Here is an 18,912-nt window from a genome sequence, read left to right as displayed (position 1 = left end):
CAAATACTCTTGTCACTGGAGTGACCACTATTCTCAGCCAGAAGTGTCATTCACTGCTTTATGATGAACACATTAACAGGAATAGGAATCTTTAAAATCACTTCCACTGAAAACATACTTTTCTCAGAGTGCTTTACGTCCAATATATCTAATTAACAAGAAACCAGACTTCTTAAAAACTAAATTTATTTCACATGATGCCTCGGTTGGAGGATGGTCTTTTGATTTTTTATTTTAGTAAGAATTTTTCCCACAAGTTTAGGCAAAAAAAAAAAAAATTTAACTTTCAATAATGTGTGTAATAGACATATTGTGCTGAGCAGTTTGAAACCTTCTTTGAATCTAGGAAAGGCACAGTTCCTAATTAACTGCCCAGAGAATGGTTTCACCATATGGGAATCTATTAAGTAGTTCTAGTGATTTCTGTGGGACATAGGGGCAATGATACTACATTTTTAATCAGGCAAGCTAAAAAGCTAACACTTTTTTGACAACTTAGCAGTCCCTACTTCTACAAGGGCTCCAGATGTTCAAAGCTCTCAAGAGCAACTCCAGAAATCCTTGTCATGCTCCGTAGGCCCATGGGATTGGTACATGTTTTAGCCTCTGAATAAATACCACCGATGGATTTTTTTTCTTTTTCATTTTGAGACTGTTAAAGGTAGAGGTTTTTAAAATTTACTTGGAAATAGATGAGAAATGCATCGAGACTTGAGATGTACTTGGAATAAAGGTAATTTGGAAGGGTCTTCATCATTCCTGTTAAGCTCAGAGTAATGGAGAGGAAAAACACCCATGCTTTTAGATCTCTTCTGATTAATAGCCTCCTTTGAGAATCCAAATAAAACTTTGGATTTTCTCCAGAAAAAGGACATGTATGTAAAATTTGCTTAAAATGTCAGAAGATTCACTATTAAGAAACCCTGCTTCACCTTCCCATCATATATAGTCTTCATCACTAAAAGTTATGCATATATATGTATATATTCTTTTTAAAGAAATATATATATTTCTTTTCTTTAAAAAGAAAAAAACTCAGTCTCTGAGGAGATTGAGCTCACATCCCACATCTGACTCTTCTTTTTTTAAACGTTTCAATGTTTCCAGTCAATACCTAAAGACATTTTAATAGAATTCTTTTTCTAAACTTGCATTTGAGTTAAGCAATTTCCTCTTCTTTTGCACATTATTTTTTAGCCATCTTCTTTGAATGTTATTTTTAATAGCTTGTTTGTGTATTTTTTACAAGGAATTAACTCCCTTTGCCAAATCCAATTAATAAATAGGACAGTCTGAGGACTTGTGCTCTCTAGAAGGTGAACACAGAGTCCAGAATGTGTACCAGGCTGAACCTCTAGAGCCAGGACTGGCTCATTGCGACACTCTCTGACTGTGTCCTCTCCTGAAGCATCAGAAACAACAAGCTTTAATCACTGAGAGTTACAGACTCCAAGCTAACATCCCAGGAATGACTTGTGTTCTATTTTCAGAGCAAAGAAAATAATGATTCAGTCATACAAGCATTATTAGCAGAGCTATTTCAGAACCGGGAGGAAGAATGTCACATAGGGGTAAAATATTTTGAGAGCCTTCTCTGCAGTCTTGCCTTAGGTTGTGGGGAGTGAGGTAGAGGAGTTAACGACCTGGTCTCTACCCTTGGATTTTGCCATCCAGGTGGGAATACAGAATAAAGACACCAGCTGATGCAAGCCATTATATGCTAAGTGTCCAATCCCTGTGACAACAGAATTCCCAGAGTGCAGGGAAGAGCATGGTGTGAGCTTAGGTGAAGTGCAGGGTAATCAATCCAGGCTGGAAGAATTACCAAAGATTTTTAGTTGGATATTTTCTGTGTCAGATATAAAGAAAGTGCATTTACAAGGCTTCCAAATGTAGATTGTGGAAGATGAGTCTCTTGATTCTCCTAGGGCTGGTGCAGGATGTAGATAAAGCCACCAACTTCCATCCTTGATTACATAAAGCTCCAATTGCCCTTCCATTCTAAATGCTTTTCCATTCTGAATGTGCATATAATCCTTGAAACTTTAAAAAAAAAAAAAAAGAAACTTTACAAATAATTAAAATATTAATTCCTGCCATAGACATAAAAAGAAAGTCAGGCCTCGACTCATGCTTTCGAATGTAAAATATCTCGGATAGCTAGCATGAAAGGATCAAGTGAGGATCGCCAGAGTCCCAGAGAGCACTGAGGTCAAGACAATTATTTTGGGAGCTAGAAGTTTATATCGAGCATGTCAAGGAGTGGCTGGAAAGTAATGTGGCTCATGTTTCTCCTTGCTGCCTGCCCCAGTAGCCACAAGTGACTTCAAAGCAGCACAACTCTGCCTGCAGGAAAGGGTGTGAAGAAAGAACAAACCACCTCTCCACTAAACTCACTATTTGGCTTACTTTCCAATAATTCAGTTTCACAGTAACTTTAATATTTACCAATTTAAGTACAACATTTATCCTAAGTAGTATACTCAAACCCGCTTCCCACTCCCCTGCCAAATGCAAGCCACTAAGACTTGAGGTTCCACTTAAAGAAAATTTGTGCTATTAATAAGGTCTGATGTAGGTGAAAAATCTCTAAGTTAATGATAGATTCTGAGGAGTCAGGGCTAGCTGAATTCTTGGATGGAATCAGCTGGTTTTCTCACTGTCTCACAAACTTCAATCTCTGCCCTTCCATTTCTTTTATCATGAAGAAGATGATGATGATGAGATGATGATGATGATGATGATGATGATATACTATACTGGGTGCTTATGGTGTGCCTGGAACTGTGCTAAGCACTTTATGTTCATAAACATCAGAATAGCAATTACCCTGGGCAGATAGTATCATGATTTTACAGGTGGGGAAACCAGTGAACATTCAAACTAGAATTTAAGCATAAAGTTAGAGGATGATTCTAACCCCATTCCCAGGTATGTATCTCCCTCCTCCCTGGAATGCCTTCCCACTCCACTCTGCCCAACCAAATTTAGCGAAGGCCCAGCTTAAATCCTGTGTCCTCTGGTAAATACTCCTACTGCCTATATTGATCTCATCATAGAACTCATAAAGCATCTATTTGTTGAACTCAGAAGAACAGCACATTAGTTAAACATGGAGGACTTGAGATTTCACAACCTGATCACAGTTACAGCACATTGAGTACTTACTATGTACAAGGAATTGTTCCGATAATTATGTGTGGATTAACTGACTTCATGATCACAACAAAGCTATGGGGTCAGAGCTAGTATTATTTCCACTTTGTAGATGTGCAAACTGAGGCAGAGAGAAGTTATATAACATTCTTTAGGGCACAGAATTAATATGAATATGTAGTCATACCTAGTACACAGAGCAAATGTTAATTATTACTATTTCTACTGCCCACCTCCCTCAAATTCTCAATTTTATCCAGTTGATTCATCTTCCCAGAAAGAAAATAAAGCATCTTCCATGAGCCAGATGCTGGGCTAGAAAGTATTATAATTGCCATTTCATTCATTCAAAAAATATTTACTGAACGCCTACTATATGCCAGATACTGTTCTAGGCATTAGGGATATTCACTGAAAACAAGGGCCTCATCATAATAATCCTGTAAAAATGATTATAAGCTCCATTATTACCAATGACAAAACTGGGGTTCACACAGCTGGGGAAAGGCTTAAGGTTAAAATATAATTCTCTCGAATTTAAAAGTTCCAGGTCTCTCTCTTACAGGAAATAAGGTTACTTCTGTCTGTGATCCACCTGATAGCACCTATTCTCCCCCATGGGACTTAATGCATTTGGAAATTAGAAGCTCTTGATTCTCTTTCTCATATTTAGGTTGCAATTTCCCAATAACTCCACCATCACCCTCAGATAGTAATCATAGAATATATGCACGTTATATTACTTCCTCCCCACAGGAAAGTCTTCAAGCAAATAAACTAATCTGGGAACTATTCTGGCTGGGAGCATGGGGTAGGGTAGGATGGATTTCAAGCCCAATGTCTCTGTCTTCTTCTTAAGTCCCTACAGTGACTCCTAATAAGCCCCCAAAGAACTCTACTACTCCACAGGATACAAGAGAAACCATTGTGATCAAGAGAAAAAGTTTTGTTATTGGAGTCAGGAAGCCTATTTTATTAACATTTTTCATGATTTCCTTAACCCCTCCCCATGTATCACCTACTATGATCTAGACACTATTCAAAGCATTTTACAAATACCAACCCCTCTTAACTTCTGACTCCTGATTTGAGTACCAATTTTCCATTTACAAACTATGAGACTATGGTCAAGTCAGTGAACTTCTCTGAGCCTCAGTTTCTTTATCTATTAAATGAGGGCAATAAATTGCCAGGATCCAATGAAATGAGTCATACATCAGATTAGAAACTATTACAAGTGTTTGTTCTTGGCATTTTGCCAACTGCTGCTCTACAAAAGACATAGCTGTTTCTTCTCAGAGGAGCTCCTGATCTATAATGCCAGGAGTGGATGAGGACAGGCTTGAGCTGTAGGAGACTAGGGCGATAGAACCAGTCCCTGCATCTCAGATTTCAGGAGAGCATGAAATAGTAGGATACTACTATAATAGCAGTTATACTTAGAGAACCATGTGGGTATATGTGAGTGAGTGAGTAATCCACAGAAGAGTTTAACATGGTCTCCTCACATCCCCTAATCTAAATCCTACTTACCTCAGGTCTCAGCTCAGATATTGCTTCCTCCAAAAGGCTTTCCTAATTCCCAAGACCCATATAAGGGCTTATTCTGTGTGCTCCCACAGCGTTCTGTACTTTCTTTCCATCCCCTTTTCTTGATAGTTTTCTCTATCCAGCTCCTCAACCAGACCACAAGCTCTGAGAAGTGTGAAAGCAATTGCACTAAAGAAACATCAACCAGATCACCAGCCATACCTACCTTTTCAGCATTGTATTCTCAGCACTTAACAGATATTTGGGCACTTAGTAGGACCTCAATAAAGAGTTGTGTGAAAAAGTGATTCTGTATCTGGAACTGAAGAGATAGGGAGAACTTAGAACCCTAGTATATTTGTAGAAGACTTCCAGAAAGTTGCTATGCTACGAATACGGATCTCTTCTTATAAGGCACGAAGAAATCACATGCTCCTAAGGTGGTTATGCGATCCGCCCAACATCCAAGGTCACACTGCAAGTCCTTAGGAAATATATATTGATTTCTCATTCCTAGATGACCTCTGCTCACTAGCCCGCGAAGGTCCTTCCTGTGACCACTAACCTTGAAGGTGGGTGTCTGTAATGAAGGCTTAAGTTCGATTTTGAAAGTCAAGCACAGGTAGGACAGGAGATCCTTTTTAGGAACTCTGAAGTGTAGACTAGCTTGGAAGAGACTGGAAAAGAAGCCCAACAGTAGTTGTATTATGAACCTATTTGGAGTGCGCAAGTATCCTTGTCAGTTTCAGAAGGGTCAATGAGTATTCCGTTCACTGAAGAATTTCATACATTGCTAGGAGATGAAATAGTATTGAGAATGAAATGAAATGTCATCCACAGTGAAATGCAATGTCTGGGAAAGGGAAAAGAAGACAAGGATGATAGGGCTGACAGTCATGGGCAGACAGCCGTTTAGCATAAGTTAATTTACTGGCCAGCTCAATCCAAAAGGATGCCTATATCTGGCTTACAGTATGATATATTAGACTCTGACACGATGGTAGGAGGGGAGAGGGGGGAAAGGACGTTTCCAAGGACGTAATATATTTTGTGTATGAACTGCAGAAGCACAAGAAAGACCAAAAAGAAACTGGTGTTTTCATCTTTTTAGACTCTTGCCATCCTTGTGTCTGTGCCAACTCCTTCTCTGGGATGCAGGACTCAAGCAGTTTGATGCATGATACTAAACTATGTCTCTCCATGGAGGCAGATAAAAAATGCCATTGGGAATCAGCCAGAGATATGCATATACCTGCACCCCCATATGTCAGTACACGGTTAACTTTCCATGAGAGCCGACTAGAAAGAAAATCAGATATGTTACATATGTATTTCTAAGAATATGACTTTATACTGGGTTATTGGTAAACAAGGCCTCAGGTTATCATTCAAAACATTTTAAATACAATGAATAAGACCTTGATTTCTAAAAGCTTGACAAAAAAGAAGAAGAAGAAGAAAACATGACATAGTGCTTTTCTAATTCTAAGCAGCTGACAAAACCAGTTCCTAGTAAGGCATCTGAAACTTTTATCTTTTTTTCCCTAAGCAGACAGGGAAGGAAGCACAGAAATAATTGCACAAGAGAAGCATCAAGGAGGTAGTGAAGATAAAGCATACTATTAGACTGTATGCTATTCCCCTTGGAGCAACTTGGACAGAGTAGGGACTCAATACTTCCTTTAAATGACAGAGCTGAGAGTTTCCATCTGAAGCAAGACAAGTCTTCTGTCATTCAAAGGCTATTGTAATAAGGATCTAGTGACCCTGCCATTGCTCTCAGCTGTTGTCACATGGCTGTCAGTCAGAGTAAAGGCCTAGGAAAAAGAAATGTCCTGGGCAGAATGACTTTGTCCAGTCTGGGTATGGCTCCCACCTCTCCAGCCACCCTATTTGCGTGATCTTAAAGTGCCTTTGGAATAGCTCGCCTACTGACAGCTGCCTCTGGGGAAAAAGGGGTAGGATTTGATTTGGAAAATGTCTATATTCTTGAAATTTTGGATTTAAATATAAGATTAAATCATATTATAAATGCACTTTTGGAGTTTGTTGTATAAAAGGACATCTATGGTGTATTTCTCCAAGTGCAAACTCTTAACCTTAAAGAAAAACAATACAGGTGATAATATTGTAATGAATGTATTCTTTAAGTTTGACTTTTAGATTATTTAAATAAATAATGTAATGAATGTATTCTTTGAGTTTGACTTTTTAAAAATGGCAGATTTTCTTAGAGTGAAATAAATACCTTTATATTCTAAAACGTATTTCTGAGATTGTTCTGTTTCTAGGCAATCGATTAATAAATCATTGAAATATAAGATATATTCAATGAATATTTTTTTCAAGTACAGATCCAACAGAAAGGTTCCCCCTTTATATTTTGTGAGGTAGAAATTTATTTTAACTATTATTCCATAAAGGAAATAAGAATTTGACATCCAAATAGTAAAAAGGGCATAGCCTAAAGGACACTTGGTAGCCTGACAACAAACACAGATGAAATATATTTTTTTACAAATATACACAACACTTTTGCATTTAGAAGAATTGCAACCGGAAATCTTATTTTACAAGATGGCATTGCATATAATCATTAGTTTGATGCTTGTGGTTATATATTCAATGGGCTATTCAATGGGCTACCACAAAGTAGAATATAAATGTTCAATTTATTTTCATATTTTACCTTTATCATTTTCTATTAAACTCTGTTTCTCACAGATTTGTCAACAAAACTGGAATAACGCTCTTAATGGGATTTCCCTCAATCTGGAATATTCTGTGTAAACTGAAACCTGTTTACTGAGCTGTGATGCTGTCCTTATTCCTGGGTCCTAAAGAATCTGTGGGGTGGGATCTAGGTGCCTAAAAGGAACTCCTATCCAGTGACTCTTAAGCTGAGGCTGGGCAGCTGGAGGCCCTGGGAGCCTCCACTCACTTTGATTTTGGACTTCTGGCCCCCAGAACTGTGAGACAAGACATTTTTGTTGTGTTTAAGTCACCCAGGCATAGCAGACCAGGAAAGTCATCCAAACATCTTTTGCTTTTTATGACTCAATTCTCTGTCTTCAATAGCCTTTGAGGGGAACCAGGTTGTTACATTAAGCAAGAGATTCTGTGCGGAATCTCTTTGTTGACCAAGTGACACTTTAATCTCTTTGTTGACCAACCCCCTTACTGGTTTTCAGGCTCCATCTGTGGGTCATTCTTCATCATCTTGACTTCTCTCACCCTGGGCCATTCGTCCTGCTTTTTGCTTCGGTTTGCTTCCTTGTGGCCTGACAACTAGCAGGAGTGTGTTTGTACAGGCACATGGGTGCCCTGTCTGCTGTTCTTTCCCACATGTAATGCCTGAGGAGGCTCAGAACCGGCTCAGTGGGTTTATGTTTGGATGAATCAGTTATGTTCAGGTCTTTTTCTAAGACATTTACGCTCTTAATTTTCATCCGCTTATATCAGTATACAGGCATTTGCCACCGGTATATATAATTACTGGCCCTCTTCAGAGACTCTCTCTCTTTTTAACCAAAACAATGTCTCCTTATTTGGTGACCCTCCCTGGTCCCTGTATGTCTGCTCTGGAGCTATAGTAATCCCCTACTAAATTTAAGGCTGAAGGCAGACTCTCACTGCTCTTTTTAAAACAGCTCACATCATACTTTAATCAGTCAAGAAAGTACACACATACTTACTAAGCACCAGGTAAGGGCCCGGCACTGCACTGGAGGGTTTCATGAGTACAAATCATCATGTATCCCACTAGAAAGGAGGGAAATCCCTTAGTCTTCCTTTCCAGCCCTCTGGCTCTCCCCAAATGCTGGCCCTCTAAATTCCTCAGGGTATCATCACACCACAAACAGAGCTGTTTCCTTGCTTAGACACTGGAGTTCCTCCAGCTAATGTAAAAACAGAGGAGAAAATATGTTCTCTGCTGTACCCGAGCCCTATTTTTGTCTTTTGGATACTAATTCCAACCAGCTATGCAGCAGACACACCTTAAGGCCTCCTGTCCTGGGCTGTCCTCTCTGGCCTCCTGCCCTGCCTCTGTACACCACCCCCATTCCACACCAGTTCCCAGCAGCAGCAGCCTGCCAGGGCTGAGCAAGCCACCACTAGTGTGGGGACCCCTAGAGTTGCCAGGATACAGGGAGATCTAGAGGGCTTGCAGGGAGGGTGGTCCCAAGCAGGGGTGATATGGGATTCTGAAGGAGCTGGGGCAGCAGCCATTGCTAACCTGTAGAGAAACATTTATCTTTTTAACGATTGATATGGCCACACTGATGGGTGCTGATGGATACCAGCCCCACCTCACTGTGCAGCCAACGCTGAATAACTGAACCTTGCTGAGATCCAAATTTCTCATGTGTCAAAAGAAGCATATCTGTCCTGCCTCCCTACATCGTCCTTATGGGTCATAGTCCATAATGAATACTGCTTAACAGCAGAACTTAGATGACTTTTACTTAAACTTTGCCTTTATATTTACCAGGGCCATCCGAATGGTCTTGAGCAAATTATTTAATGTTTCTATGCTTGCTTTCTCATCTGTAAACAAGAGGTAGAACTAGCCCCCACCTCGTAGGGTCCTTGTGAAGATTACATTGACATGAGTCAATACATGTAGAGTGATCGAAACAGTGACGGGCACCATAATAACCATTAGGCGGCTCTGAGTTGGCAGCTATTGAGTTGGCCCTGAGTTGGCAGCTAATGACTTTCCTGGTCTGCTATGGCTGGGTGACTTAAACACAACAAAAATGTCTTGTCTCACAGTTCTTTTTTTTTTTTTTTCCCACAGTTCTGATCCCACTTCTCCTAGAAGTTGAAGGAAAGGCTCTAGGCTCTAGTCTCAAGATGAAGGTCCTGAGGATGAGCAGATAGGGAGGCTGTACTTTGGTTTGCTTTGGGTTAATGGATATTTATATGGCTAGATGCTGATCGCTACCAAAATAAACAGCAAAGGCAAAGAGATTATTTTCAACCCTTACATGCCTTCTAAAAGTTGTCCCTAGTTTTCTGAGTCATCAGATACCATGCACCATCTTTTCTTGACAACCTTGTTATTTTTTCCACTATCCCCTTAGGGGACCTTGGGCAAATCACTTCAGTTTCTGGAGCCTCACTTTCTTTTCTGTTAAACAGGGACACACAAGTGAGAATCAAGCCAGGTAAGGTATATAGAAGTCCTCTAAAAATAAGAGGCGTCGTATAAACATTATGGAGGAAGACATTTTATGGTTTATTAAGTCCATAAGTACAAGCATCTCTTTAAGATTGGAAATACTCCTGTAGGAGGCATCCAAGCCTCAAGATAGACAATGATACCTGTGGTCATATTCAAAGGATGAGGATTATGTATTTCAAAGGCAGATAGACCAGAAGGCTGGAGAGTGACTTAACAACGGTGCTCACCTATAGAAAAGGCTAGACAGGATTACAGGTCAACTCTTTCCATCTTCACTGATGACAGAATAAAAGAAAATGAGCATCAACAAGGGGGATTTCCAGTAGACATAAAATCTTTTTCTTTGAGTGAGGATTCTTAAACATTGAGTGCAGGGCTCAGTCTGCATGGAGTCTCCTCTCTGAAGGCCCATAGATGTGGTACTTAGTGAGGACATGAGAACCAGCACATGGGGTCAGATCAGGGGTTTGCTAGGACCAAGGAACTCTGTGTTGGAAAAGAAAGATAGCCCCCTTCCCATGCCAGAAAAGATCCGTTGCATTCCCAAACTGCCATGTTCACATCCACACTTTTCTTGAACAAATTTATGTTTTTAGCTTTTGCCAATTTACTGATTCACGTGTATCCTATTTCTAAACTAGCATTCTTGTTATTAAAGGGTTGTTGCATTTATAGGTTAGAAGCACAAACTTGGAATGGAAGAGCCTGGGTTCCCTTCTGGATTTTGCCCTCTTCCAGCTGTGCTGCTTTGGTTAATTAACTGATTGCTCTACATTGGTTTCCTTATCTGTAAAATGGAGATAATAAAAGTTCCTACCTTAGGGGTGGCTGTCAGCGTACCTGGTACAAAATAAATGGCCCAAAGTTGTAGCCAATATTATGCTAAAGCAACCTCCTCAGTTTCAAAGGGGTGCCTTTTAGATCTTGCACTTGGAGATCCGTTTGTTCTATTAGCTTGGAGTTTTAGATGCAACAGCTTTCTAGTCTGTGGTGTATTCCTTTTCATCTTAAAAAAAAATGTATTCTTGCAAGAAAATACATCTCCCTCCTTGTTTACTCTAGTTACCATTCTCTGAACTTTCTCAGACTCCATTACATCTGCCTTGAAGGGAAGTGACCTGGAATTGTCCAAGTGATGTCCTCCCTAAAGGGAGAAAGCTGGGCTGAATAATTTATTAAGGTACCTTCTGGCAAAATGAATCTCTGCAATGATTCTTAGGTTAAAGAATTTTTTTTTCAGCCTGCCTCAGTCTGTTAGCAGAGATCTCTTTATAACACTAGAGGTCACTGTTAAAGCAATATTTCAAAAGCCTAAGCCTTACATCAGCAATAAAATTGAGATAGAATCCTTCAGAGCACGATTATATGGATAGTTCGAGGGCAGCAGCTGGAATTTTGTCAAGTTCCTAAATTGAAATCCACTTCTAATCTCTTCTTGTTTCTCACCCTTAGAAAACAATTCCGCTTTCCCTGTGGTAGTAAGACCTCTACCTGGGAAGACCTGAGACTGAGAAGTCTGCTCTGGCTTGAACTGCTGACTTCCAAATCAACCTCTCCTGCCCTGACACAAGAGCCAGGACTACTTGTGTATTTGTGAGCATCTTCAACTCATTTCCATTTGTCAACACCCCCTGCTTGCACCTGCCACTCCAAACCTGTTCAACGGGAATCTGGGAATCCGCTTCCCAGACCCTCTGTCTCCTCCAATTTCACATCCAAAGAGACTCCCTTCTCAACTTTCTCACTAGTGATTAAGGCCAGATTCAGTCTGCAAATTAAGGCCCTCCATTCACCAAGTCCTGTTCATTTTATATCCTACCTGCCTTCTGAATATGTCTTTTTCTGTACAATCGGGATAACAACTGTATACTTTTCATAGTGCTATGGGGATAAATAAGGCTACCATTAGGCAGCAGCCAGGAGAATGCCTAGTCTTAGGCTACCCCTGTGCCACTATCACACCTTCCCCAGCAGCCATCTAGGGGGATCCCAGAACCTGTCCAGCTCCTGTCAAGATCTCTTGGTCTCTCCCAATCTGCCATGTGAGCCTCAGGACTGACTCACCATGTCCTCTATCCTCTAAGACCCAGGACTCTCAAGTGACCTCTCATCCTCAAGAGTCTAGTCCTTACCCTATTTCCTTTCTTTTTTTAAAGATTGTATTTATTTATTCATGAGAGACACAGAGAGAGAGGCAGAGACATAGGCAGAGGGAGAAGCAGGCTCCCTGCGGGGAACCCGATGTGGAACTCGATTCTAGGATGCTGGGATCATGACCTGAGCCAAAGGCAGACACTCAACCCCTGTGCCACCCAGGGTGCACGCGCCCCCCCCCCCCTCCGTTTCCTGACCTCATCTGGCATTCCTCACCCGGTGTTCCTTTCCAACCCCTGCCCTCTGGAACTTGGGTCAGTCATCAGCAAAATCTTCCTTTCCCTCTATCACTTCTCTGAGTGTTCCTCTCACCTCCCCAACTGAAACTTGGCTCTGTCCCCTAGGGACGCTGCTTTCCCCGTGGCCCTGTGCAGTGGTGGCTGGATCTCTCCCCTGGGGTTGAGATGGGGGGATGGGGCTCCTCTTGTTCCTCCTTGCTGCCTCTAGACCACGCTCACGCAGCTTTGATGATCTTATCAACAGACTGTAACGATCTCCAGTTATTGTGACCACATTTTGATTATTTTAATCTGTCTCACCTTCACTTTCCCAGTATTACCCCATCTTGAGTCTTAGCTATCTCCAGGGACCCATGCATCAGCTTTCCAGCACCTTGACTTCTCTTCCAATGACCCTGTCCTCTACCCACCTGACCTCAGCTACTCATTCCCATGGCCTTACCCTAGACAAACGGTGTCCAAGAGAACTCCTGCCAAGAAAACACGGAAATGTTTTCTCTACTCTTTCTGATAGGGCCTCAGTCACAAGTGGTTACTGAATACTCAAAATGTGACTAGTGCAACTGAAGAAAACAAATTTTAAATTTTATTTAATGTTGAACTAATTTAAATGTAAAGCAACTCTCTGTGCTTGTGTTCTTGTGCTCTCCTGCTTGTATCCCTGAAGTTGGCTCCTAGCTAAGGCCAACTCACCCCTAGCGCCTTAGAGCCCACCCCTCTCACTGCTAAATTCTCCCTCCTTTCTTCATCAGTTTTTCCATTTCTACAAGGTCATTTCCATCAACCTGCAAACATGCTGTTATTTCTCCCATTTTAAGAAAAATCTCTCTTGACCCCAGCTCTACATCTGGCACTTTGTATTCCCCTCATTCTCTAGAGCAAAACTCCTTGAGAAAATGGTCCACACTCACAGACGTCAACTTCTTTCCTCTTGTGATTGCTTAAATCTCCACTCAGAAACTGCTCTTAACACAGTACCTGTGACCCCATTTGCTAAACCCAGTAATTATTTCCCAGTCCTCATCTAACCTAATGATCAGCAGCATTGTAGGCTTGCTTGACACTCTTCCTTGGAACACTTTCTTCACTCGGTTCCAGGACAGCACACTTGCCTGGTTTTCTTCCCACCTTGCTGGCTGCTCCATCTTCATCTCCTATAATAGCTTCTTCTTCCTCAACTCTACAACCTCTGAATATCAGCATGCCCAAGGTTTTGTCCTTGGACTTCTTCTTTTTTCTGTTATTCACTCCTTAGCTGATCTCACCTAGTCTCATAGCTTTGGACATCACCTACATTCTGATCATCCTTGTGTTTTTCTCTCTAATGCAGACCACTCCTCTGAAGTCCAGCCCAAATTATCTAACTGCCAGCTTGACATCTCTAACCTAACAGGTCCCAAACTGAACTCCTGATATCCACCTCCTTGCAAAAGTCACTTGCTCTTCCTAAAGTGTTCTCCATGTCAGTTAAGGGCAATTCCATTTATTTTTCAGCTGCTCAGCCAAAATCATTAGAAATATCTTTGGCCTTCTCTCTCTCTGTCTCTCTCTCTCTCTCTCTCTCTCTCCATGGATCATACATATGCACACACACACTGTACCTGATCCATCAGCAAATTTTATTGACTTTATCTTCAAATTATTTTTTTAAAGATTTTATTTATTATTTGAGAGAGAGAGAGAGAACAGGAGTTGGGAGGAGGGGCAGAGGGAGAGAGAGAACCAGACTGCCCGCTGAGCAGGGAGCCCAACTTGGGGCTCGATCCGGAGATTCCGGGATCATGACTTGAGCCGAAGTCAGACGCTCAACCAACTGAACCACCTAGATGCCCAAATTATAACCAGAAACTGATTGCCTCTCACCACTTGCATTGCAACTGCTTTGTTCTCAGCCGTCGTCCTCTCTCTCCTAGATCCCAGCACTGGTGATTTCTCTGATCCTGCCCTTGTCCCCTGCAATCTGGGATGATCCTGGTAACATTTAAGTTCCATCATGTCACTCTTCTGCTCAGGATGCTCCAAAGTCCTAATTATAGCTTTCAAGGTCCAATGAGATTAGGGCCCTATTATTGATTTTACCAAGTCTTTAATTTCTCTTTCCTTCCTTCACTTGAGACTTGCCAGACCAACCTTCCCACTGCTACTGGAAATGACCATATATGCTCCTGCCTCTGGGACTTTGCACGTGCTATTCACTCTGCATGGAGGCTCTTCCCCGAGATCTCTGTGGCTAGGTCCCTCATTTCTTCAAGTCTATTCAAATCTCACCTTTTATTGAGGCCTCTCCTGGCTCTGCCATCTAAATTTTTTACAACCCTCTTCAGCACTGTGTTTCTTTTCCTGTAGCATTTTTTTTCCTCCTTAGCTCTATCTAACATGCTACTAAATTTTATTTATTTAGCCTGTTTATTGTCTGTCTCCCCCGGTAGAATGTAAGCTCTATGAAAGCAAGGATTTTTGTTGGTTTTATTCACTGCTGTATCTGGATCTCTGTCTGGGATATAGTAGGTACTCAAATATTTACTGAGCGAATTAATAAAATAATCCACATCATGCTCTTAGAACTGTGCCTGGCATATAGCAATAGTTTTATGAATCTTCACTGGTATTTTTATTGCTGTAACCGTCATCTTTTTCATCCCTGCAGCTGTCCCCTCAGACCCTCACTATCTCTTGCCTGACTAGCTCACTGGTCTCAAGAGTTGTCTTCCAGCCACCTTGAGACCAACCTACCCACTGTTTCCAGAGTTATGCTTCCTGAAAACAAATTCGATTTCTTTCATTCCTCTGTTTAAAAATGTTTTGGTGACTCTCCACTGCATTCAGATAAAGTCCTGGTACTGATGTCACAGACAAAGGGGCCACACGTGGCACATGCTCATCTCTCCAGGCCGCTTCCTCCACTCCCTCCTTACTTAAGAAACACAGCACACCACGCTGCTTCTCAACGCTGAGTCTCTCTGCCCTGCCCTTCCCTTCCCTTCTCGGCTGCCTCGTCAGCTCCTTGTCATCCCTTAAAATCCTCTTCGGGGCAACATCTCCTCCCCTGGAGTCGATTATTACCTCCTTTGTGCTCTTTGTCTCTCTTAGACATACATCCTTTAGGAGCTACATCGTATTATCTGTCTTTATGTGTTTTCTGCCCACTTTTTGAGTCTGATTTTCTCTTCTTCCTGTCTGCCTCTCTTACTTGGTGCAAACTGTTTATTCTCTCTCTCTCTTTATGATTTTATTTATTCATGAGAGACACACAGAGAGAGGCAGAGACCCAGGCAGAGGGAGAAGCAGGCTCCCTGCGGGGAGCCCGACATGGGACTCAATCCCGGGACCCCAGGATGGTGACCCCAGCCAACCACTGAGCCATCCAGGCATCCCTCTGTTTTCTCTTTGAGGTCTAGTGATTGTTGAGTTAAATTGACTCCATCCATATTTCCTAACCCACATTTGTGCACAGCCCTCTAGGATTTATGCTTTTTAGACTGGCTATAGACTACCACTCCATGAGGGAGAAAGGTTGTTACTCACGTCTCTGTACTTAGCATCTGGTTAATAGGAGGTGTGTCATCAACATTTCCTGAATGAATGCTTGAAAATTTGCACATTCCTCTGGAGAGTACAAGGCTAATTTGGGTGAGGATGTGTGAAGTCACACATTTTACTTGAAACTTTGAGGGGGAAAATATTAAAGAATCTAATGAGTATGTAACCTAAATAATATATTAAAACAAACACATTGTGAACAAGAATAAGAAATTCATTGGGATCCCTGGGTGGCTCAGCGGTTTGACACCTGCCTTCGGCCCAGGGCGTGATCCTGGAGTCCCAGGATCGAGTCCCATGTCTGGCTCCTTGCATGGGGCCTGTCTTCTGCCTGTGTCTCTGCCTCTCCCCCCACTCTCTCTGTGTGTCTCTTATGAATAAATGAATAAAATCTTTTAAAAAAAGAATATGAAATTCACAAGAACTTTAAAGAATAAACAGGATGCTTATTAGAAATTCTGAGCGTGTGGCCGGTCCCTCTGGGCTTCTTCTTCTGGTCCCTCAGAGGCGAGAGGTCATTCTCTTCTGGCTGCTGATTGAGCTGCCTCAGTGGAAGATTTAGAAGGTCTACCTTCCACTCATGCCACTTTTCATTTTCCTTGTTCACATAAGCACCATTAGGAGGCTCTGTCTGGACGCCCAAACACCTCCCCACTGAACCTGTGCCCATTCAGTAATCGAGGCTTTCTTCTATTATCCTTCACCATCAAGTTCAAAACTCTAGATTCCATTCTTACTTCTCCCAAACAACACCCACTTAAGGAGGTGTTTGCTAATCTAAGATAACCTAACATCTTTTAAAAAATTATTTATTTATTTATTTATTTATTTATGTATTTATTTATTTGAGAGAGAGAGAGAGAGAGAATGCGTGGGAAAGAGTAGGAGAGGGGGTGGGAGAGGGAGAGAATCTCAAGCAGACTCCACACTCACTGGACCCAGGACTTGATCTCACCACCCCAACATCATGACCTGAGCCAAAATCACAGGCCAGAGGCCAAACTGACTGAGCCACCCAGGCACCTAACCTAAGATAACCTAACATCTTATTCTCTTTCCTAATTGGAAACATCCTCAGGGATGCCTGGGTGGCTCAGTGGTTGAGCATCTGCTCAGGTCATGATCCTGGAGTTTTGGGATCGAGTCCCACATAGGCTTCCTGCTAGGAGCCTGCTTCTCCCTCTGCCTATGTCTCTGCCTCTCTCTGTGTGTCTCATGAATAAAGAAATAAAATCTTAAAAAAGAAAAAGAAACCTCTTTATGTGAGTCTTGGTAGAAGGCAGGACCCTGCGCATCACCACGTGATTTGATTGTCTATTTAGTGACCCAGCTGTTCTTAGTTTCTTGATCCTGGTCTTCCTGTTTGTCAATTCTTCAAATTACCTTGTATCCTTCCGACAAAATTATTTCCTGCTTAAGTTAACTAGATTTTTGTTGCTTTTAAGAACCCTGACACACACACACACACACACACACACACACACACACACACACACACATCTTGCCTTTTTTAAAAAACTAACATTGAATCATGGGGTGAGCACTATGCTAAGACTTTCTGCGCATGACTTACTTAATTCTCTTAACAACCTAATGGAAAATATAGTATCTGGATTCCGCACATGAACAAACAAACACAAACAGGCTAATTGCTTCGCCCAAGGTCACACCACTTATGAGTGCTAGAGGTAGGATTTAAACCTGGGAGCCTGATTCCCGAGCACCCCATGCTCATCACAATAATACCTTGCCTGACTCTCCTGAATTTAGCTCCGTCCTCAACCCTTATGTTCTCTGAAAGCTCAGTTCTCACTTCTTTCATGAAGCCTCACTGTCCACTCCAATACATACTGACAGTCCCCTTCTCAACTCCCATAGCACTCACTGCTGATGCCAAGCAATTCAACACTTGTCAATATACTGTGCTATTATTTCAATTCAATATACTGTGCTGTAATAAATTGTGGTATTATTCAGTAGCTTCATGTAGATTCATTTTTTCCTTCTCCATTCATTTCTGCTCCCCAGTGTAATCTAATCATGCTTCTGTATGCTGCTTTAGCGACAAAGAGTTAGGCTAGGATGCACATTGCCTAAGCTCCATCCACAGCATGGTAGGCCTGAATAAAGACTAGGTCCATTCTATCACACTCCAGCTGAATTTTCAGTACTTACAACTCAAATAGCAGACAGCATATAGGCTTCAGAGCCAGACCAGGCCAGTTCGTTCTAGTTCTGTCACATTATGACCCAAATAAGTGTTTATGGAGCCGAGTTCTTTGCTTGTACAAATGGAGAAAATACCTAAGACACATGGTTGTGAGCACTGAGTACTCAGAGGTAGGGGTGCCCAGCTGGCTCAGTCAGGAGAGCATGTGACTCTTAATCTCGAGGTTGTAAGTTGAAGCCCCACGTTGGGTATAGAGATTACTTAAAAATAAGATATATTTTTAAAGTGCTCATGATAAAGCCTAAAGTGCTCAGTATGATTTTATGCTCTCCTCCCTTGCCACCTTCCCTCATCCAAGATGGCTCTTGAGAGACATCCAGGAATCATTTTGTTCTTAATAAAATCAAATAAAGCAGGGTTTCTCCACCCTGTTATTATTGAGACCCTAAGCTGCCTAATTCTGCATTGTGGGGAGCCGTTTTGTGTGTTGTAGCGAGCTTAGCAGCATCCCTGGCCATAACCTCTATCTACTAAATGCCAGCAGCATGCTCCTACCTTCCAGTCCTAACACCCAAAAATGTCTCCTGTGGAGGACAAAATCACACTGGTTAAGACCACTGAGATAAGGTTTATGAGGGCATTCTGTAGGACATGCAGCCTATACCAATGACATACTATCTAACAGTTTACATACAAATCCTTTACAACCAAGAATAACCTACTTGCAGCTTTAGGTAATTAGACCTAAACCTCAGGGATCAGGTAAGGGAAACAGAATTGACAGAGAGGCCTTTGCCTCTCCTTGAGGAAGGAAATTCCTTCTGACCTTTTGCCTACTCTGCCCCTGCCTCCTGTGACAGGATCAGTTGGGGCAGGAGATGGGAGGCTGGACCAACCATACCCAGTTCCTGTATTGAGTAGTGTCAGAGCAGATA

General features: G+C 41.8%; 1 protein-coding gene and 1 long non-coding RNA gene across 4 annotated transcripts in view; one reads left to right on the top strand and one right to left on the bottom strand.

Annotated features, from left to right (window-relative positions):
* Nucleotides 1–18,912, top strand: part of TIGD4 (tigger transposable element derived 4) — a 49,646-nt gene that overhangs the window by 20,471 nt on the left and 10,263 nt on the right. For all 3 annotated transcript variants that reach the window (XR_003133336.3, XR_003133335.3, XR_003133334.3), the window contains one exon: nucleotides 11,327–11,467. The gene's annotated coding sequence lies outside the window, so the exon portion shown is untranslated. The remainder of the gene's footprint in view (nucleotides 1–11,326; nucleotides 11,468–18,912) is intronic.
* LOC118350716 (uncharacterized) lies at nucleotides 303–8,556 on the bottom strand. The gene is made up of 3 exons (XR_004805015.2): nucleotides 8,382–8,556; nucleotides 4,913–5,008; nucleotides 303–2,043 (listed from the first exon to the last, which is right to left on the bottom strand). It is a non-coding gene; the product is annotated as an uncharacterized LOC118350716 (long non-coding RNA).

The sequence above is a fragment of the Canis lupus genome, chromosome 15, assembly GCF_003254725.2.
Source record: "Canis lupus dingo isolate Sandy chromosome 15, ASM325472v2, whole genome shotgun sequence".
Taxonomy (NCBI): Eukaryota; Metazoa; Chordata; class Mammalia; order Carnivora; family Canidae; genus Canis; species Canis lupus.
Note: the sequence above shows the minus strand (reverse complement) of the source record. Positions and strands in the feature narration are given on the sequence as shown.